We start from the raw sequence: 23,563 nt of genomic DNA on the forward strand, positions 1-23,563 counted from the left end.
TTGTTTGGCAGTCCTGTACCGGATTCAAACCCACCAGCTCTGGTGCACGTGGCTGGTGCCTTAGCTGCTTGAGCTACAGCCTCTGAGCCATAATTGGGATTTCTTTGGCTCATCCTGTATCTCCTTTCTCTGACATTCCAAACCTCCACCATTTGTCTCAAATGACTGCCTTCCACCCTTAGATCACTAAATGTTATCTTACCTTTTACTTCACAGAGACCAACAGGTGTAACACTCCTTTCCTTCCATCCTCTCAAGAGCCTATAAACCTGGACCCATTCTTTCTTCCTTGCCTTTCTTTCTGAGGACACATGTCTTTCCTTCAGTTGACAGCTAATCACTGGATCTGATCTCTGGAGGACACCCTCTTCAGCCTTCTAAAACACCAGCCCTCCTTCTGTCTATCTGGATGCCTACTGGATGCCTCTTAAACACTTCAAAATCATTATTTCTAAGCTAGTTCCTTTTCTAGTTAAGTGACAGGGCCAGGTGAAAGTGTTAGGCCAGATAGAAGGAAAGCATCTGTAAAAGCCAGGAGGAGAGCATATGACTATTTGGGGACATTGAAAGTAGTGCACCCAGCTACTTGGGAGGCTGAGGCAAGAGAATCGCTTAAGCCCAGGAGTTGGAGGTTGCTGTGAGCTATGCGATGCCATGGCACTCTACCTAGGGCCATAAAGTGAAACTCTGTCTCTACAAAAAAAAAAAAAAAAAAAGAAAGTAGTGCAGGCTGCTAATGTTGGAGGAGGTGAAGGGTTGTGAGGGATGAAGATACAGAGTGAGCCTTATATGCCAAGATTAGGAATGTGTATTTTGTGCTCAAGCAACAGGGGGCATTAAAGAATTTTAAGCACAGGAGTGCATAATCAGATTTGCATTTGAGAATCATAAACTGCAGAGTGAATTGAAGGGGTAAACTTTGAAGTTCTGGAAAACATTTTTGCAACAAAGCAGGCAAAAAATGGAGACTGCTGGGTAGATTTAGCTAAGGTGAGGCCCACATGGAAAAGACAAAGAAACAGCCCCTTTCTCTTCCCAGCCCCAGCTCTGTCCTGCACTGTGAGAATGAGGGGCATCCTGTGTACGTGTCCAAGCTCCTTCTGTCCATCCCTGTCTTAGTCCATTCTGTGTTGATATACTGGAATACCTGAAGCTGGGTAATTTATAAAGAAAAGATATTTATGAGCAGCGCCTGTGGCTCAAAGGAGTAGGGCGCTGGCCCCATGTACTGGAGGTGGCGGGTTCAAACCCAGCCCTGGCCAAAAACTGCAAAAAAAAAAAATATTTATTTATCTATTTATTTACGACAGAGGCTTGCTCTGTCACTCTGGGTAGAGTGCTGTAGTGTTATCATAACTCAAAGCAATGTCAGTGTCTTGGGGCTCAAGAGATCTTCTTGCCTCAGCCTCCCGAGTAGCTGGGACTACAGGTGGCCACCACAACACCTGGCTAATTTTTCTATTTTTAGTAGAGATGGGGTCTCGCTCTTGCTCAGGCTAGTCTTAAACTCTTGAGCTCAGGTGATCCACCCACCTTAGCCTCCCAGAGTGCTAGGATTACAGGTGTGAGCCACCATGCCTGGACTTAAGAGGTTTATTTTGACACCTTGTTGGCTGGGAAGTCCAAGATTGGGTAGCCCACATCTGGTGAGGTCCTAATGCTGCTTTTGCTCATGTTCCAAAGTAGAAAGGGACCCAGCATGTGCAAAAAGATCACAAGGGGGAAGAGGAAGCAAGAGAGAGAAACCAAGGAAGATACTCTTTTTTAACCATCTATTAGTTCTAGCAGGAACTAATCCACTCCCATGAAAGCAAGAACTCACCCTGGCAGGAGAGCACTGTCCTGCCAGGACTAGCCCCTACCTCCCAACATTGCCACAGGAAGGATCAAATGTCAACATTAATTTTGACAAGGTTGAAGGAGCTAAGAAAATTTTGCCCCAAAATATGACTCCTTAGTATAAAGAATATTTCAAATTAAAGGCCATTCATGATCATGAAGAGGGCTTTTCTCAATCTACATAAAACCTGAGTAACCTGATTGAGAATCAAAAAGGGGCTGCTGACTTCCTTATTACATGCTAATAGACCTAGCCCCAAGGTCATTTGAAGCACTGATACCTATCTCTTAGGTCAATCTACAAATCAATCTATTTCCAGCCATCTACACACAGCCCCCCAGCAGCTACTTGCTGCACCTGTATTTTCCACATTCTCCCCCACCTCCCTTCTAAAAGGCATTTATAAAAGTCTCTGACCATCACTGAGACATTGGGTAATCATTCTTGTGGTTTCCCCCATGTGTATGGTATTTGGTATCTTATTTATCTACTGTTAATTGTTTGAGTTGATCTTTCAGCAAATGAGGGAAAAGGGGCAGGCTTTGCCGCGACCCTACATGGACAAGCTACATACAAACCATAGCAAACCTCTTACAAACAACTGTCCCTTGGCTACCCCTAAGTGCTGACACTGGTACAATACTAACAATGCTGTCCTTAAGGGAACAGATCCTGGGAAAAGGCACATGCAGTTCCTGGAAACAAGCTACAAGTCATTTGGGCGGGGAATTGCAAGATTCAGGATACTGACTATGATCTTGAAGAGGGAGGAAAGATAAGAAGAATAGACCAAGGGTGGCACCTGTGGCTCAAGGAGTAGGGCGCAGGCCCTATATGCTGGAGGTAGGGGGTTCAAACCCAGCCCCAGCCAAAAACTGCAAAAAAACAAAACAAAACAGCTCCACGCCTGTGGCTCAAGTGGTTAAGGCGCCAGCCACAATCACCTGAGCTGGCGGCTTTGAATCCAGCCCGGGCCCACCAAACAACAATGAATGACAGCTGCAACCAAAAAATAGCCGGGCGTTGTGGCGGGCGCCTGTAGTCCCAGCTACCTGGGAGGCGGAGGCAGGGGAATTGCTTGAGCTCACGAGTTGGAGGTTGCTGTGAGCTGTGATGTCAACATACTCTACCCAGGGTGACAGTTGAGGCTCTGTCTCAAAAAAAAAAAAAAGTATAAGTTTATTTTATCTTTTAGAAGGAGAAAGGGAGTAACAGAGGGTAAAGAGAGTGGGGAAAAGGGCGGCGCCTGTGGCTCAGTTGGTAAGGCGCCGGCCCCATATACCGAGGGTGGCGGGTTCAAACCCGGCCCCGGCTGAACTGCAACCAAAAAATAGCTGGGCGTTGTGGCGGGCGCCTGTAGTCCCAGCTACTCGGGAGGCTGAGGCAAGAGAATCGCTTAAGCCCAGGAGTTGGAGGTTGCTGTGAGCTGTGTGAGGCCACCGCACTCTACTGTGGGCCATAAAGTGAGACTCTGTCTCTACAAAAAAAAAAAAAAAAAGAGAGTGGGGAAAGAGTGGGGAAAGAGAGAGATGAGAGCAAGGAGATGGTGTGGCATGCCCCCCAAAACAGAAAGAATGCCCACTACCAAGGTCAATTAGCTGAATTTATTTAAGCAGGATGAAGAGAAAAAGTTAATTGAAACTAAATTCATGGGCGGTGCCTGTGGCTCAGTGAATAGGGCGCCAGCCCCATATACCGAGGGTGGCGGGTTCAAACCCAGCCCCGGCCAAACTGCAACAACAACAACAACAAAAAAAAAAAAAAAATAGCCGGGCGTTGTGGCGGGCGCCTGTAGTCCCAGCTGCTCGGGAGGCTGAGGCAAGAGAATCGCGTAAGCCCAAGAGTTAGAGGTTGCTGTGAGCCATGTGACACCACGGCACTCTACCCGAGGGCGGTACAGTGAGACTCTGTCTCTACAAAAAAAAAGAAACTAAATTCACAAGGTATTGTGGATGTGAATGTTATATTTATTTATTTTTTCCTCCAGCAAGGCTGAAGACAGGTATTTTTCCAAGCGTTTACAATCCTGAAGCCTGACGTTCATACCTCATTGTTCATTATCCTTGGGACACTCAGAAACCACTTGAGGCTAAAGGAACAAATTCTAAAAGACCAAGGTGCTGGTGTATGCAGAGAATTTACTTTTTTTTTTTCTTTTGAGATAGAGTCTCACTTTCTTGTCCCCAGTAGAGTGGGGTGCTGTGGAGTCATAGCTCACAGCAACCTCAAATTCTTGGGCTCAGGCGAGTCTCTTGCCTCAGCCTCCCATGTAGCTAGGACTACAGGCACCTGCCACAGTGCGTGGCTATTTTTTAGAGACGGAGTTTCACTCTTGCTCAGGCTGATCTCAAACTCAAAAACGATCCACCCACCTCGGTCTCTTAGAGTGCTGGGATTACAGGTGTGTGCTGCTGTGCCTGGCAAGAATTTACATTTCTTTTTGGACTGCTGGGCTACTACTCAGTGGTTTGTAAAAAGGGAACTCCAGGAGGGAGGGGCTGTTAGCAAGAGAAAGAAAAAGAAAGCTGGGAGAGATTGATTTTAGTCCTTACTGAAAAGTTAGGACTTAATAATTTTTCTATTATTTTATTATAAAGGCATTATCTATGTATTATTTTTACTCAAGCAGTAGTTCACCATAATCAGAAGTATCTGGGCATTGATGGTAACCAATTTGAGTACCTCTTGTAATTGCAGAAGTCAAACCTGACTTGTATTCATCTTTTGTTATTTCCTTTCTTAAAGTGTGTATACTTTTTTTTGGCACCTTCTGTATAAAGATGAATAAATAAATAGATAAACACTTCCAGATAAATTCAAATGACAAAACACTTTCTCCAGCAACCTTTGGATAATAGTAACATGGATTCCTGAAACCCCCATCCATGCATATTAATAGACCTATACAAGATAAAATTCATTCCCTGTTTATGGCCTTTGCAGTTACAGGGATTTTATAATACCTGTTTTGACATTCAGTGCTGGAAGCAACGGACTCCATAGGAAATGGCTAAGCTATCCTGTATGTGGAACACAGTGTGCTGGACTATTTTGGAAGGTCTTTTGAGAGCCAGGAAATTCACACGAACCCAGACTCTACCTGATTTTTTTTCATTATCACAAAAAGGAATCTATGGGATACAAACCAACCCAGAGATAATGCAGTCAATCACCAGATCTTCAAGGTGATTTCAAAAATCATTCATCTCTGATAATAAAGACTTCCTGCACCATTTTCTGAAGGGTTTCCAAGCTTAAGCTTATGCTGCTTAACCTAAGCTGGTTATACTAAATCACATTTCTTTCTTGGAAAGAGAAAACCGGTTTGGTCTTTCTGTGATACCTTCTCTTTCTTTCACCTTTTGAGTTTTGGGGAATCCCTCAAATTGAAGCTTCAAGTTAGAGGACCCAGAATAGAAGCAGAGAGGATGAGAATTATGGGCTCTTCTCTCTTCTGATTTTTTGCTTCCATGGCTGGATGTGGATGAAATATCCAGATACCTTGTCCTTGAAAGGTTCTGCTGAACATTTTAATGGGTCTGGACTTGATCCCCACCAACGCACCTACTTCTCCAGAACAATGCCAGGGTCCAAGAAGATTTTTCACTTCTCTCATACTCACAAGTCTGATAGGAAACTCAAGCCTCACAATTGATATTAAAATCACATCTGAAAAAAAGAGATCCCCCATTTAACGTGAACCTAAAAAAAAAATAATAAAATCACATCTGACCCATTCTATCTTTGTGATAAGAGGTGGATTGGGTGCTTACTACCTATGAATTTGCCATCAAACATCTTTTAGGAATTGGTGCTTTTATGGCTGTCCTTCTTAAGATTTTTCCCTCCACAAGAAAAAGATGAAATCTTTGCCTGGCTGGAGCCTTCTCTCTCTCTCTCTTTTTTTTTTGAGACAGTCTCACTTTGTCACCCCCAGTAGAGTGCCATGGCGTCACAGCTCACACCAACCCCAAACTCTTGGGCTTAAGCGACTCTCTTGCCTCAGCCTCCCAAGTAGCTAGGACTACAGGTACCCGCCACAACACCCAGCTATTTTTTGGTTGTAGTCGTCACTGTTGTTTGGCAGGCCCGGGCTGGGTTTGAACCCACCAGCTCTGATGTATGTGGCTGGTGCCCTAACCGCTGAATTACAGACACTGAGCCTGGAGCCTTCTCTTTATGAGAGTTGAAGACAGTTCTGGGCCCATCCCTTCCCCCTCTTTCCCTGAAGCTTTTGTTTTCTTTTCTTTTTCTTTTTTTTTTTTTTTTTTGCAGTTTTTGGCAGGGGCGGGTTTGAATCCACCACCTCCGGCATATGGGGCCAGCGCCCTACTCCTTTGAGCCACAGGCGCCGCCCTCCCTAATGCTTTTCACTTTAGGAATGCTATCGCTGGGATTTCTTCTGCCAAAAGCCTCCTCATTCCCAACTTTCTCCAGTGTTTGTCTTCTAGGGTCTCAGAAGTATCCACTTTTCTACCTTTTCTCCCAAAATTATAGCACCACTAGGAGGGTTTTCATCTGGCTCTTAAAAACCTCATATATAGTAGTCATTAGAGTCCTTGTTAGATTTCTACAGTTACCTCAGTAAATTGAGTTTTCTTCACTCCATTACTTGAGCTGCCTCTCCGCTTCCTTTCCTCATGTTAATTTCAACAATTAGAAGAATTTTAAAAACCACTCTGGGTTTGGCAGTTGTAATTTTCCCCCAAAGTCTTACCATGGAATAGCCCCAGTCCTTCCTTGCCTGTTATTATACAGGGGACCTGATCTCTACTGTTTGGGTCTCAGGCTCCTATTTCCTCTGCCTTCTATAAGAATTACTTCAGCCCCAATGTAGGAGTAGGTGTCTTTTCTCTCACTCTCAGTTAGAGCAGAGGAAAACATCTGGACAACCCTGTGGTATAAATTTTCCCCACTGCTAGTTTTGTCAGAGCATTCAACACTCAGCCAACAATGAGGCTTGAAGATTTTCCTTGCCAGACTACGATGTTCTACCATCACTTCTCCACATCTGGTGTCCACACTTACAGCACCCAGAGAAAACCCACACAGATATGGGGAGAATGTTCAAACTCCACACAGACAACGGCCCCCACTGGGAATCGATTTTTTTTCCTCATCAACATTATACAGAGCCAAATGATGTTGAATGAAATGTTATTGGAGGACCTGCTGTATTTCACAATCTTGAATGTGTTCAGTGTGCCAGATACTTATTAACACACAATTGTTCCACAAAAATTCACTTTAAAGAATTTTCGTTAAGCCAGGCATGGTGGCTCATTCCTGTAATCTCAGCACACTGGGAGGCGAAGGCAAGAGAATTGCTTGAGCCCACGAGTTCAAGACCAGTTTGGGAAATATAGCAGGGTCCTATCTCTATAAAAAAAATTTTTTTTAACATTAAGGCCAGCACAGTGATTCACATCTGTAATCCTAGCACTCTGGGAGACCCAGGTGGGAGGATTGCTTGAGCTCAGGAGTTCTAGACCAGCCTAAGCAAGAGTGAGACCCTGTGTCTTAGCCAGGTGATATATAGATAGTCTCACCTGCTTGGGAGGCTGAGACAGGATGATTGCTTGAGCCCAGGGGTTTGAGGTTGCAATGAGCTATGATGACACCATTGCACTCTACCTAGGGTGCACAGTAAGACTCTATCTCAAATAATAATAATAATTACCCAGGCATGGTGGTGCATGCCTGTAGTCCTACCTATTCAACAGGTTGAGTTGAATATTCAACACTCGAGTCCAGAGTACAATGCTTTGGTAAGCTGTGGTCTTGCCACTGTACTCTACTCTGGGCAACAGAGAAAGACTAAAAATATATATATATTTTTTGTTTGTTTTGTTTTTTGTTTTTGTTTTATTGCAGTTCGGCCGGGGCTGGGTTTGAACCCGCCACCTTCGGCATATGGGGCCGGGGCCGGCGCCCTACTCACTGAGCCACAGGCACCGCCCTAAAAAAATATGTTTTTTTTTTATTGTTGGGGATTCATTGAGGGTACAATAAGCCAGGTTACACTGATTGCAATTGTTAGGTAAAGTTCCTCTTGCAATCATGTCTTGCCCCCATAAAGTGTGACACACACCAAGGTAAAAAAATATTTTTTAATAAAAAAAGAATTTTCTTTAAAATGTGAGATTTGGGCAGCTCCTGTGGCTCAAAGGAGTAGGGAGCTGGCCCCATGTGCCGGAGGTGGTGGGTTCAAACCCAGCCCTGGCCAAAACTGCAAAATAATGAAAAAAAAAAAAAATGTGAGATTTGATAATGTGGTATTGGGAAAAGGATAGAACATAGACCAATAGAATAAGATAAAGAGCCCAAAAACAGGCTCAGCGCCTGTGGCTCAAGCGGCTAAGGAGTCAGCCACATACACCTGAGCTGGCGGGTTCAAATCCAGCCCAGGCCGGCCTAACAATGACGGCTGGAACCAAAAAATAGCCAGGCTTTGTGGCAGGCCATGGCACTCTACCCAGGGTGAGAGCTTGAGGCTCTGTCTCAAAAAAAAAAAAAAAGAGCCAGGAAATATATGTTCAATTGATTTTTGACAAAGGTGCAAGAACAATTCAATGAACAAAAGATAGTCTTTTGAACAAATGGTGCTGAAACAATTGGATGCCTCTTGTAAAAAGAAGAAAAAAAAAAGAATCCGGGGTGGCGCCTGTGGCTCAAAGGGGTAGGGCGTTGGCCCCGTTTGCCAGAGGTGGCGGGTTCAAACCCAGCCCCACCAAAAAAAAAAAAAAAAGAATCCCACACATACCTAATATCTTACATAAAAATTAACTCAAAATGAATCAAACACCTGTAATCCTGGCTCAATGCCTGTAGCTCAGTGAGTAGGGCGCCGGCCACATACACCGAAGTTGGTGGGTTCAAGCCTTCCAGGCCTGCTAAACAACAGTGACAACTGCAATCAAAAAATAGCCAGGCTGGGCGGCACCTGTGGCTCAGTCGGTAAGGCGCCGGCCCCATATACCGAGGGTGACGGGTTCAAACCCAGCCCAGGCCAAACTGCAACAAAAAAATAGCCGGGCGTTGTGGCGGGCGCCTATAGTCCCAGCTACTTGGGAGGCTGAGGCAAGAGAATCGCTTAAGCCCAGGAGTTGGAGGTTGCTGTGAGCTGTGTGAGGCCACGGCACTCTACCGAGGGCCATAAAGTGAGACTCTGTCTCTACAAAAAAAAAAAAAAAAAACTAGCCAGGCTTTACGGTGGGCGCCTGTAGTTCCAGCTACTTGAAGGCTGAGGCAAGAAATTCACTTAAGCTCAAGAGTTTGAGGTTGCTGTGAGCTGTGACACCACAGCACTCTACCAAGGGCAACATAGTGAGACTCTGTCTAAAAAACAAACAAACAAACAAAAAATGCCTGGGGCGGCGCCTGGGGCTCAGTGAGCAGGGCACCGGCCCCATATACCGAGGGTGGTGGGTTCAAACCCAGCCCCGGCCAAACTGCAACAAAAAATAGCTGGGCGTTGTGGCAGGCACCTGTAGTCCCAGCTACTCGGGAGGCTGAGACAGGAGAATCGCCTAAGCCCAGGAGTTGGAGGTTGCTGTGAGCTGTGTGACGCCACGGCACTTTACCGAGGGCAATAAAGTGAAACTCTGTCTGTACAAAAAAAAAAAAAAAAAAAAAATGCCTGTAATTCTAGCACTCTGGGAGACCTAGTTGGGTGGATTGCTTGAGCTCACAAGTTCAAGACCAGCCTGAGCAAAAACGAGACCCCATCTCTACCAAAAATAGAAAAAACTGAGGCAAGTGGCTCGCTTTAACCCAAGAGTTGGAGGTTGCTGTGAGTTATGACATCATGGCACTCTACCCAGGGTGACAGCTTGAGATTCTGTCTCAAAACAAACAAAAAAAAGGCTGAATGTGGTGGCTCATGCCTATAATCCCAGCACTCTAGGAGACCGAGGTGGGTGGATTGCCTGAGGTCTCCTGTTCGAGACCAGCCTGAGCAAGAGCGAGCCCCTCTCTCTAAAACTAGCCAGGCATTGTGGGGGCGCCTGTTGTCCCATCTACTTGGGAGGCAGAGGCAAGAGAATCACATAGCCCAAGAATTTGATGTTGTTGTGAGCTATGATGCCACAGCACTCTACCAAGGGCAACAAAATGAGACTCTGTCTCAAAAGAAAAAAGAATGGATCAAAGACCTAACTGTGAAATCCAAAGCTATAAAACTCTAGAAGAAAACATAGGAGAAAATCTTTTTGACCTTGGACTAGGCAAAGGTTTCTTGGATAAGACACAAATGTACAATCCATAAAAGAAAAAAATTAATAAAATGGATTTGATTGATGTTTAAAAACTGCTTGCAGAAGTTATTGTCAAGAGAATAAAAGAAAAGGTATGGACTGGGAGACGTATTTGCAATTCACATATCAACAAAGGACTTGTATCCAGAATATATAAAGAACTTAAAAATAAGAATACAAGGGTGGCACTCATAGCTCAGAGAGTAGGCTACATACACCCAGGCTGGCGGGTTTGAACCCAGCTCGGGTCAGCTAAACAATGACAACTGCAACAACAACAACAACAACAAAAATAGCTGGGAGTTGTGGTGGGCACCTGTAGTCCCAGTTACTTGGGAGGCTAAGGCAAGAGAATCGCTTAAGCCCAAGAGTTTAAAGTTGCTATGAGCTGTGACACCACGGCACTCTACCAAGGGCACATAGTAAGACTCTGCCTCCAAAAAAAAAATAATAATAATACAATTCACCCAATTAAAAATAGGCAAAAATATGGATACTTCACCAAAGCAGATATGTGGATAGTACAGTAAAAGAGCTGTGACGCCACGGCACTCTATTGAGGGCAACATAGGGAGACTCTGTCTCAAAAAAAAAAAAAAGATACTCAAAACCTTTAATCATTAGGGAAATGTAAATTAAAAACACAATAAGACACTATTATATTAGAATTGATAAAATTAAAAAAAAAATTGACAATACCAAGTGCTAGTAGAATGTGGAGTAAATGCAACTCTCATATGCCATGTATGGCAGGAATATAAAATGGTGCAGCCACTTTGAAAAACAATTTGGCAATTTGGAATTTTACTATAAAATTAAACATACAATACAATCCATAAATTCCACAGATAGGTGGAAGGAAGTTCAAGGAAAATAAAGATTTATATTCACACAAAAACTTGTTTAGAGCAGCGCCTGTGGCTCAAAGGAGTAGAGCGCTGGCCCCATATGCCGGAGGTGGTGGGTTCAAACCCAGCCCTGACCAAAAACTGCAAAAAGGAAGAAAAAAAAAAGAAAACAACAGTGTAAGGGCCAAATTTAACTCACCCACCTCTCTTTGTATGGCCCACAAACCAAGAATGGTATCCACATTTTTTAATGATTTGTAAAAAAAATCACACACAAAATATTTTGTGAAAAGTATATAAATTTGAATTTCAATGTCCATAAATAAAATCATGCTCATTCACTTATGTATTGTCTATGGATGTCTGACACCCCTAAAGCAGAGTTGAGTATGACAGAAGCTGCATTCCACAAAGTCTAAAGTATTTACTTCCTAACTCTTTACAGTAAAATTTGTTGAACCCTGTTCTAGACCTAAAATAATGTATTCAAAAAAGAGCATATTTTGGCTCTTTTCCATGGTGCCTCATAGGCGATCAGATATTTCACAATGAAGCTGAACATCTCCTTCCAAACCACTGGCTGCCAGAAACTCATTGAAGTGGATGATGAATGCAAACTTCACATTTTCTATGAGAAGCATATGGCCACAGAAGTTGCTGCTGACACTATGGGTGAAGAATGGAAGGGTTATGGGGTCCAAATCAGTGGTGGAAATGACAAGCAGGGTGTCTTGACCCCTGGCCAGGTCCTCCTGCTGCTGAGTAAGGGGAGTTCCTGTTATAGACCAAGGGGAATTGGAGAAAGGAAGTGCAAATCTGTTCAGGGTTGCGCTGTGGATCCCAATCTGAGCGTTCTCAACTTGGTTAATGTAAAAAAAAAAAGGCAGAGAAGGATATCCCTGGACTGATGGACACTATGGTACCTGGGTATCTGGGGCCCAAAAGAGCTAGCAGAATCCACAAACTTTTCAGTCTGTCTAAAGAACATGATGTTCACCAATACATTGTGAGAAAGCCCTTAAATGAAGGTGAGAAACCCAGGACCAAAGCACTCAATATTCAGCATCTTGTGACTTCATGTGTCTTGCCACAGAAACACTGGCATATTGTTCTAAAGAAACAGCGTACTAAGAAACATAAGGAAGAGGCTACCAAATACGCTAAACTTTTGGCCAAGAGAATGAAGGAGGCCAAAGAAAAGCGCCAGGAACGGATTGCCAAGAGACGCAGGCTGTCCTCTCTGAGAGCTTCCACTTACAAGTCTGAATCCAGTCAAAAATAAGATTTTTTGAATAATAAATGAGATCATATATCTCCAAAAAAAAGAATATATTTTGAAATAAAAATTTAAAAACAGTACATTTTACTTATGTAAATCATAAAATGTGAATTTTTTTTTTTTTTTTTAGAGACAGAGTCTCACCTTATCGCCCTTGGTAGAGTGCCGTGGCGTCACACAGCTCACAGCAACCTCCCAACTACAGGTGCCTGCCACAACACCTGGCTATTTTTTGTTGCAGTATGGCAGGGGCCGGGTTTGAACCCTCCACCCTCAGTATATGGGGCCGGCATTCCACCAACTGAGCCACAGGCGCTGCCCTATAAAATGTGAATTTTAAAATGTGAAACTATAGGCCAGGTGCAGTGACTCACACAATCACTTTGAGAGGCTGAGCCAAGAGGATCACTTGAAGCCAAGAGTTTGAGACCAGCCTGGGCAACACAGTGAGAGCCCATCTCCATAATACATTTAAAAAATTAGCTATGGCTTGGCACCTGTAGCTCTGTGGGTAGGGTGCTGGCCACGTGCACTGAGGCTGGTGGGTGCAAGCCTGGCCCAGGCCTGTCAAACAATAATGACAATTACAACAAAAAATATAGCGAGGCGTTGTGGCAGGTGCCAATAGTCCCAGCTACTTGGGAGGCTGAGGCAAGAGAATTGCTTAAGCCCAACGGTTTGCTGTGAGCTATGATGCCACAACCCTCTACCAAGGGCGACATAGTGAAACTCTATCTCAACAAAAATAAATAAATAAATAATGAAAAATTAGCCAGGTATGGTGGCACACGCCTATAGTCCCGGCTACTAGGAAGGCTGAGACAGGAAGAGATCAAGTCTGTAATGAGGGGACAGTGGCCGTCATGGCGCCACCCGTGAGGCGAACGTCTGTGTAACTTAGAGGAGGGCAGCCCGGGCAGCGGAACCTACACCCGGCACTGCTACATCTTTTCGTCGCTTGCCGCTGCCTGACGAGGAGCAGCGAGAACGGCGCGCTTCCTGTGGTGTCTGTGATGAGAGAAACAGAGTCTCAATTACTGCCAGACGTGGGAGCTATTGTTACCTGTAAGGTCTCTAGCATCAATTCACGCTTTGCTAAAGTACACATCCTATACGTGGGGTCCACACCACTTAAGAACTCATTTCGAGGAACAATCCGCAAAGAAGATGTCCGAGCAACTGAAAAAGACAAGGTTGAAATTTATAAAAGTTTCCACCCAGGTGACATTGTTTTGGCCAAAGTGATCTCCCTAGGTGATGCACAGTCCAACTACTTGCTGACCACTGCCGAAAATGAGCTAGGAGTGGTGGTAGCCCACAGTGAGTCAGGTGTCCAGATGGTTCCCATCAGCTGGTGTGAGATGCAGTGTCCTAAGACCCACATTAAAGAGTTCTGGAAAGTGGCCCGAGTACAGCCTGAATTCTTGCAGACCTAAGAATCCACGTTTTACCCCGTGGAGGGAGATAAGCTGTTTTAAGAGTATGTATGTGAAAATAACACCAAGATGCCATTGTCTTTATTCAAATACTTAGGATCAGCAAGCAACCACGTCTAGAAGAATAGGCTAGAAACTTACTCAGTAGGTGGAACATTTTTCTTGTCAACCTTTCAGTGGATTTCATTCTCTTGAATTGTAACAACTTGTGTTTTGGAGTCACCAGCAGTAAAACTGTGATTTCAGAAAAAAAAAAAAAAAGTCTGTAATGAGCTATGATCGCACTATGATGCTCCAGACTGGGTGACCAAGAGAGACTCTATCTCTAAAAAAATAATAAATAAAATGTGAAACCATCAATGCCTATACTAAGTTACTATGAGCTGTGCTGACACACTTCTGTAAATGTGCATTTTCTTTCTGTTTTTTCATAGAGGAGATAAATAATGAATAATAGGAATTTATCCCTGGCTGGGTTTTGATATGAAAGTTTCCTGCTTAAAAAAGAAATCATATGGGACATTTCTGACCATGAAAAATCTTGTTCAGTCTCCTAGACACAGAAACAGTTCTCTAGAGAAGACATCTGTGGCAAAGCAGCTAATACCCCGTGAACTTGTCATCAGATCAGTAACAGGGTCTGAGTGGGTCTCTCTGAGCCATAACTGTCCCTGGACTGAATGGAGCATTTATCACACTGTCACAGACAAGCCAGCTGACCATCATGCACACCAGCCCAAGAGCCTGTCAATTAGCTCCTGTCCATTAGCCCTTGTCCAAATACACAAGCACTCTGGCCCTAGTGCTACAGTCACGTTATCAGTCCCCTGCAGACCCTGCAAGCGTGATCAGGCATGAGCTTGCTGTCTCCTATCATTCCTCATCTCCACTTGGACAAACTGTCAGTTAATTAGCTAATGTGGGTAAAAATGCTTGAAGCTGAAAAATGCACAGCTGAGCTACAATGATAATTGGCTTCTAGGCCCCCTCCCTCCAATTCCCTCCACCCCAAAGTCTGCCCACAGGACTCCTGTCTGTCAGTAGGAAAACTACACAGGACGTGACTGAGTGGCCGCCCATGTTTAAGGTTGAAGTCCCTCAATCCTCCTGATGTTGCTGCTTTGGATTCAGCCAAGTGGAATCATAAATCTCGAAGCCTGGGGTCTGGATCAGCTTTCCTCTTTTAAGGGACTGGTAGCTTGGCAGATTCAGGGGTCTCCAAATTATCAAATTTTGGATCATCTTTGGTTCTTCAGCTGGATGGACCATTTAGAAAGTCAAAACAGCCTGTTGAAATAATTATGGAAAATCGGGCAGTGCCTGTGGCTCAGTCGGTAAGGCACTAGCCCCATATACCGAGGGTGGCGGGTTCAAACCCGGCCCCGGCTGAACTGCAACCAAAAAATAGCCGGGCGTTGTGGCAGGCGCCTGTAGTCCCAGCTACTCGGTAGGCTGAGGCAAGAGAATCGCTTAAGCCCAGGAGTTGGAGGTTGCTGTTAGCTATATGATGCCATGGCCCTCTACCAAGAGCCATAAAGTGAAACTCTGTCTCTACAAAAAAAAAAAAAAAAAGAAATAATTATGGAAAATCATGTCCTTATTTTCTTTAAACTTGACATTTTTGTGTTAAAACTCAATTCTCCATCTCGTAAGTCAAACTCCTCTAAGAGCCATGAAAAATCTCTGTTCAGGGTGGCACCTGTGGCTCAGTCGGTAAGGTGCCAGCCCCATATACTGAGGGTGGCGGGTTCAAACCCGGCCCCGGCCAAACTGCAACAACAGAAAAAATAGCCGGGTGTTGTGGTGGGTGCCTGTAGTCCCAGGTACTTGGGAGGCTGAGGCAAGAGAATTGCTTAAGCCCAGGAGTTGGAGGTTGCTGTGAGCTGTGTGATGCCATGGCACTCTACCTAGGGCCATAAAGTGAAACTCTGTCTCTACAAAAAACAAACAAACAAAAAAAACTCTGTTCAGGGTGGTGCCTGTGGCTCAGTGGGTAGGGCACCAGCCCCATATAGCAAAGGGTGGTGGGTTCAAACCCAGCCCCAGCCAAATTGCAACAAAAAAATAGCCAGGTGCTGTGGCGGGTACCTGTAGTCCCAGCTACTTGGGAGGCTGAAGCAAGAGAATCACCTAAGCCTAGGAGTTGGAGGTTGCTGTGAGCTGTGATGCCACAGCGCTCTACCGAGGGTGATAAAGTGATACTCTGTCTCTACAGAAAAAAAAAAAGAAAGAAAAATCTCTGTTCAGAAAGTTGATCTCTCTGGGGGCATCCATAGCTCAATGGTTAGGGTGCCAGCCATATGCACCTGGGTATGCACCTGGCTGGTAATTTCAAACCTAGCCCAGGCCTGCTGAACTAAAAAAAAAAAAAAAATAGCCAGGCATTGTAGCAGGCGCCTATAGTTCCAGCTACTAGGGAGACCAAGACAAGAGACTCACTTGAGCCCAAGAGTTTGAGGTTGCTGTGAACTATGAGGCCACAGCACTCTACAGAGGGCAACGGAGTGAGACTCTGTCTCAATTAAAAAAAAAAAATGTTGATCTCTGAAGGGCAGGGTGATGGCTAAAGAGCCCAAAGCTGCTGACATCTCCTACAGTTATCAAATGCCAAAATAGGAAGGTGCCCAGGGAGCACAATTTCACTGTAGTCATATGTGGACAATTCTTACATGTTCCTTAATGATCTTTAAGAAGCAGTTAAAGCATCCTCTGTTTCTCCCTGCATTTTTTTTTTTTCACCTTTTTCTTTTAAAGACAAAGTCTCATTCTGTTGCCCCAGGCTAGAGTGTTGTGGTGTCCTAACTTATACCAGCCTTAAACTCCTGGGCTCAAGAGATCCTCTTGCCTCAGCCTCTGGAGTAGCTGGGACTATAGGTATGCCTGTACAATTTTTTTTTACTTTTTTTTGTAGAGACAGAGTCTAACCTTATGGCCCTCTGTAGAGTGCCGTGGCCTCACACAGCTCACAGCAGCCTCCAACTCCTGGGCTTAAGCGATTCTCTTGCCTCAGCCTCCCGAGCAGCTGGGACTACAGGCGCCCGCCACAACACCCGGCTAAACTTTTCTATTTTTAGTGGAGACAGGGTCTCACTCTTAATAAGGTTTGTCTCCTGAACTCAAGTAATCCACCCACCTCTGGCCCCCAGAGTGCTAGATTTACAGGCGAGAGCCACAGAACCTGGCCTCTCCCTGCATTTCTATCGTCCTTCTTTTCCACTTCCATTCTTAAGGCCTCATCAGTACTCACTGTGGCAGCTATTATAGTCTCCTGGGTCACCCCACCCCACTCCTCGCTTACTCCCATCTCTGCTTGCTCTAAGCTCTCTTCCATTGCACGGAGAGAAATCATTTGAAAACACAATTGTGACCATATGATTCCCTGCCTAAAAGTAAGAGCTCTCTATCATCCATAAAGTACTTCTAACTTCCCTAATTTGACAAACAAGTCACTGTGTGTGTGTGTGTGTGTGTGGTACTTACAGAAAAGCTTGGGGTCCCACCTTATGGAAAGTCACTTAGGGTCCCATCTTCTTATCTCCTAACACACCATGCTTATACCATATCAGGCAGTATCACTTTCCCCACTTCTGTCTTGAAGATGCTAGCCTCACATCTTTTCCTTCTTGAAATGCCCTCTCTACTTCATCTCCATCCATCCTCAAAGGCCAGCCCAAGTACCACCTCTTCCAGGAAGCCTTCCATGAGCTCATCTCTGAACTCCTAGAGCACTTTGCGTGTTATTCTCTTGAGCCTGCTCAGCTTTATATGGTAGCTACTAATGCCCATGGTACAGTGGGCATCTTAAGAAAGTCCTATAACCTAGTGTGTACTATATTGTAGGTGCTGGTAACCAGTTAGTGACTGAACAAATTGAAGCAGGAAGATTATAGGCTAACAAGAACATGAATCAGAGGATGAGAACTAAAAGGGAAGAAGAACCACAAATCATTATAGAAAAAGAATGGTTGACAAGGTTGAAGGCTTAGCTGTCATCTTAATAACAATAGATTATAAGGTCTGGGTATTGTGCTAAGAATCATCATGTTTACTCGTCACATACTCTGTCATATAGGTACTATTACCATATACATTTTATAGATAAGAAACTGAGGCTTGGAGACGGTAAATTCTTTTTGTTGTTGTTGACAGTGTCTTACTCTGTCACCCTGTGTAGAGAGCCATGGCATCATCATGGCTGGAAAATCCATTTTGTTTCAGCCACTAGTGTTGTTGTTGCTTTAAACACAGCCTACATAACATGAGATTATTTAGAACAAAAATAAATAAAAAATAATTTTTAAAAACTCACTTCCTGCACACTCCTACCTCAGAGGCTGTACGTTTGCTAAACCTTCTGCCTGAAACATTCTTCCTCCAAGTATAGGGAAGACTTGCTGCCTCCCTTCTTGTAGAACTCTGTTCAAATAACACCTTATCAAGGAGGCCTCCCTATCCATCTTACATAAAATGGCAAATAATCTCCCTGGTATTTTCTGCCTTACCTACTTTATCTCCCTCAGTAATACTAACACATTTTATTTGTTTGTTTATTTTCAGTCTCTCCCCACTAGCTTATAAATTCTGTGGTCACACAATAAGAGGCAAAGCCCAAATTCAAACCCAGTTCTGAGTTCAGAGCCAGATAATAAAATTATAGTCACATGGGGCAGAGGGAACAGACTTAGTGTTCATTACCCCAAAGGCAAATCCCTTTGACCATTGGAGGAGCTTTAGAGAGACTAATTTTCTCTTAATGTGAGTATAAGCCAGTTGTTAGCTGGGGCTCTCTATGCCTTTTAAAAGCCAGATAAGACAGGCTCAAACCCCTTTTCACAAAGATTCTCAAAAATATTTCCAAAGAGGGCCAGGTACAGTGGCTCACCCCTGTAATCCTAGCACTCTGGGAGGCCAAGGCAAGTAGATTGTCTGAACTCAGGAGTTGGGGACCAGCCTGAGCAAAAGTGAGACCCTGAAATAAGTAAATAAATAAATAAATAAATAAAAATTAAAAAAAAAAAGGGCAGCACCTGTGGCTCAAAGGAGTAGGGCACTGGCCCCATATGCCGGAGGTGGCAGGTTCAAACCCAACCCCGGCCAAAAAAACTGCAAAAAAAAAAAGTGAGACCTCATCTCTAAAATAGCCAGGCATTGTGGCGGGTGCCTGTAGTCCCAGCCACAATGGGTCCCAGCTACTCAGGAGGCTGAGACAAGAGGATCACTTGAGCACAAGAGTTTGAGGTTGCTATGAGCTATGATGCTATGGCACTCTACCGAGGGTAACCAAATAAGACTCTGTCTCAAAAAAAAAAAAAAAAAATTACCAACGGTTATTGAAAACCCCTGGAGCAATTACATTGCCATGATCTCCTTTGGTTCCGAGTCTCTGTTTCCATAGATTGTCTCACATACCACATGCATGGTATCTGTTATCCCTGTCCTGAACCTGGTTTTTAAGCTTTTCTATAAGTAACACGCACACACACACAAACCACATACCAGAGGCCTTTGTAACCAAATTGTATTGAACATTCATGTGAGTTAGCATAGACACAGAAAACTACCCAAACTTAGCATTAGACATTCTTGTTATTAAAAGCCTTTCTGCTACTATGCCATGTTATCTAACTTTCCTTTCTCCCTTCTTGTTTTTCTCCAGCCCTCCTTTCCTGGCCTTTTTTTTTTTTTTGAAAGAGTCTCACTTTGTCACCCTGGGTAGAGAGCTGTGGCATCACAGGTCACAGCAACCTCCAACTCTTGGGCTTAAGCGATTCTCTTGCCTCAGCCTCATAAGTAGCTGGGACTACAGGCACCCGCCACAACGCCCGGCTATTTTCTTGTTGCAGTTGTCATTGTTGTTTAGCTGGCCCTGGGCCAGATTTGAACCCGCCAACCTGGATATATGTGGCTGGCACCCTATCAACTGAGCTACGAGCACTGCCCTAAACTTAGTTCTTTAACCTCTCTGTTTGTATAGTCAGTGATTTGGCAAAATACTTGAGTGGTCAGATTAGGTAATTCCCATCCTGTCTTAGTTTCAGGCACAGAGGGTAGTTTAATTCTTTCAGTTCATGAGAAAAAACTTTCCTTCAGTACTAACTCTGCAATGATGAGACAGATGACCTCTTAAGGCAGTGAGTACCCTATCCTCGGAATTAGGTAAGTAGAGGCCGGACATCATATACCTGACTAAAATACACATAGATCTGTATGTAAAACATAAACGAGGAAAATAGTGAAGATCCTTCACCCCTCAGAACCTATGGTTCTGAAGCAGCTCAAGCCATCTGCCTTTTCTGAACACCATGAAAAAAATCACAGGACTGGCCAGGCATGGTGGCTCACACCTATAATCCTAACTCTGGAGGGAGGATCCCTTGAGATCGGGAGTTTGAGACCAGTCTGAGCAACATAGGGAGACTCTGTCTTTAAAAAAAAGAAGAAAGAAAAATTAGCCATGCATGGTGGCATATGACTAGAGTCCCAGCCAGAGGCTGAAGCAAGAGAATCACTTGGGCCCAGTTTGAGGCTGGACTGAGCTATGATCACACCACTGCACTCTAGTTCAGGCAACAAGAGAGACCCTGTCTCAAAAAAAAGAAAGAGAAAGAAAGATCAGTTTTTCTTATCATTGCCAGTTCTCCTTTATGGATTCATTCTCCCTTATGAAACCATAACTTCATCACATTTTGTTTGTTTGTTTGTTTAGCAGGCCAGGCTGTGTTTGAACCCCCTCCCCCAATCCCATGCATGGGGATGGCACTCTAACCACTGAGCTACAGTCACGCAGCTGACATGATTTTTAATTTTTTTTTGAGATAGAGTCTCATTTTGTTGCCCCTAGTAGAGTGCGATGGCATCATAGCTCACAGCGACCTCAGACTCGGACTCGAGCAATTCTCTTGCCTCAGCCTCCTAAGTAACTGGGACTACAGGCACCCGCCACAAGGCCCCACTAGTTTTTTAGAGTCAGGGGTCTTGCTCTTACTCAGACTGGTCTTGAACCCACGAGCTCAAGCGATCCACCCACCTTGGCTTCCTAGAGTGCTAGGATTATAGGCGTGAGCCACCGTGCCTGGCCAGCCACAGCCAGGGAGTAGATAATAAGCAATAGCTAATGAGACCCCTCCCATCTTCTGGACTAGAGTAATAGCCAGGTGGGATTGCGGGACCCCAGTTATTATTATTATTTTTTTTTAGAGATAGAGTCTCATTTTATTGCCCTCAGTAGAGTACCGTGGTGTCACAGCTTACAGCAACCTCCAACTCTTTAGTTAGGTGATTCTCTTGCCTCAGCCTCCCAAGTAGCTGGGACTACAGGTGCCCACCACAATGCCCAGCTATTTTTTTTAGAGATGGGATCTCGCTTTTGCTCAGGCTGGTCTTGAATCCCTGAGCTCAAGCAATCCACCTGCCTTGGCGTCCCAGAGTGCTGCGTTTACATGCATGAGCCACCATGCCCAGCTTGCTACTCATTTTTGAAACTTAGCTTAGATTTCTACTCTTCTAGAAGACTTTTTGGACCCCCATTCCCCACACATGCTCCCAAACTAGGCTGAGTGTCTTCTTGTTGCTGCCACTTCAGAAGCACTGTTCCAAACACCTCTAAATGTATGTCTTCAATCCTCACAACAAAGCCTATTTCTAGGTATTCCTATTATTGCTTTACAGATAATAAAACAGGCTTGGAGAAGTAAAAGGCAAATTTTCCAAGGCCAAACAGTAATTGGCTTAGCAGCACTAACAACCAGGTCATTTATTCTTTTTTCTTGAGACAGGGTCTTACTGTGTTGCCCAGGCCGGCCGGGAACTCCTAGCCTCAGTGATCCTCTCTCAACTCAGTGATCCTCTCTCAGCTCTACCTCCCAAAGTGCTCAGATTACAGGTGTCAGCCACAATGCCTGGCAACATTTATTTGAGACTGAATCTCACCCTGTTGCCCTAGGTAAAGTGCCATGGAGTAACTGTAGGTCACAGCAACCTCAAACTCCTGGGCTCAAGCAATTCTCTTGCCTCAGCCTTCCCAGTAGCTGGGATTGCAGGTGTGCCCCACCATGCCAGCCTAGTTTTTTCTATCTTTAGTAGAGATGAGGTCTCACTCTTGCTCAGGCTGGACTTGAGCTCCTGAGCTCAAGCAATCTACCTGCCTCTGCCTCCCAGAGCGCTAGGATTACAGGCATAAGGCACCAGGCCGGCCAACATTTTATTATTATTATTATTAAAAGAGCTGTATTGTTCTGTTCCTTTTCTTTCCTTTCTCTTCGTTCCTTCCTTTCTTTTTGTTTTTGAGACAGTGTCACTCTGTAGCCCTAGGTAGAGTGCCTTAGCATCATGACTCACAAACACCTCAAACTCCTGGGTTCAAGCAATCCTCTTGCCTCAGCCTTCCAAGTAACTGGGACTACAGGAACCCACCACAATGCCCAGGTGGTTTTTCTATGTTTAGTAGAGATGGAGTCTCACTCTTGCTGAGACTGGCCTAGAACTCTTGAACTCAGGCAACCACCCTGTCTGGACCTCTCAGTGTGCTAGGATTACAGGTGTGAGCCACCAAGCTGTGCTGTCCTTTTCTGATTATAAAGGTACCAAAGTGGGGGAAGGGGGGGAAGTACTCTTCTTTTTGTCAATTTGGTGAATACCCTCAGTCCCCTTAGCCTGCCATGCAGTAGGCACTCAGTACATGCCATCTCTGTAAGCCTATTCACACAAGCATTTTACATCACAAACTGCAATTGTTTCATGGAAGCTACAGTCCTAGGGCCACGCTTCCAGTCTCCCAGACTTTCCTCCCCCAACTCCAGCCTCAGGCTCTTTGGGCCTTTACGGGTAACTGCTAGTGAGCTTGCAGGCCCAGGACAGCATGCCCCTTGAAGACACTGTTCCTTCGGTGGATTTGGCTCTTGACGTCCAAACTACATAGGACTGCTCTCAGGCTTGGAGCAGCCCCTTGCAGGCTCTGACTCCCTCCGCCTCCCCACTATAAAACCAGCCCTAAAGATGCTCACCAGCCCCAAACCTTGAAATCTCTCCTCCAAAACCTCAGGCCCAGACCTGGAGACCTGAGTCCGGTCTGTTTAAGGTGTCCCCCACGCCCCGCATCCCCGCAGTCTCGATAGCCTCTGGGTGGTGGATCTTCCCCATGGCCTGGACTGGAGCCCCAGAACACCAAAGAGGAAGGCACCCCCAGTTCCAGATCCTGCCGCTCTTGGGTCAGGGCCAGGAGAGGCATTTCCAGCCAAGCGCCAGCGCCGGGTGCGCCTCGCTTTACGGAAAGAACGCCCGCGAATAAATCCGGAGCGGATTTGCATCACAGCAGCGCAGAGCGGGCGCTCAGCCAAAGCCTGGAAGCCGATCATCTATCAGGCTGAGGCGGGGAAACAGGGCAGTGGTGAGGAAGCTGCTGAGGGGAGGAGGATGCCTGGGCGGAGAGGCAGCTACCTGGGTGAGGAGTAACCTCCTCCTCTAGGCCAGACTGCAAGTTGGGCCTGGGTTCTCAGGGAGAGAGATGGAGAAGCCGCCACCTTTTTTTTGAGACAGAGTCTCAAGCTGTCGCCCTCGGTAGAGTGCTGTGCGTCACAGCTCATAGCAACCTCCAACTCCTAGGCTTAGGCTATTCTCTTGCCTCAGCCTCCCAAGTAGCTGGGACTACAGGCGCCCCCCACAACGCCTGGCTATTTTTTTTTTTAAGTTGCATTTCGGAGGGGCTGGGTTTGAACCTGCCACCCTCAGTATATGGGGCCAGCGCCCTACTCACTGAGCCACAGGCGCCGCCCTTTTTTTTTTTTTGGTCGTAGTTATTGTTTGGCAGGCCGGGGCTGGGTTCAAACCGGCCAGCTCCAATGTATGTAGCTGGCGCCCTAGCCACTGAGCCTCACATAGGCCAGTCTTGCAGGGCAGTTCATTCATCC

General features: G+C 45.2%; 2 pseudogenes across 1 annotated transcript; both read left to right on the forward strand.

Moving 5' to 3' along the window:
• Positions 1–11,491: 11,491 nt before the first annotated feature.
• On the forward strand, positions 11,492–12,225 carry LOC128574560 (40S ribosomal protein S6-like; annotated as a pseudogene).
• Positions 12,226–13,101: 876 nt separating this feature from the next.
• Positions 13,102–13,886, forward strand: LOC128574721 (exosome complex component CSL4-like; annotated as a pseudogene). The gene has a single exon (XR_008376842.1). The product of XR_008376842.1 is annotated as an exosome complex component CSL4-like (transcript).
• Positions 13,887–23,563: the final 9,677 nt, after the last annotated feature.

This window comes from Nycticebus coucang, chromosome 22, assembly GCF_027406575.1.
Source record: "Nycticebus coucang isolate mNycCou1 chromosome 22, mNycCou1.pri, whole genome shotgun sequence".
Taxonomy (NCBI): Eukaryota; Metazoa; Chordata; class Mammalia; order Primates; family Lorisidae; genus Nycticebus; species Nycticebus coucang.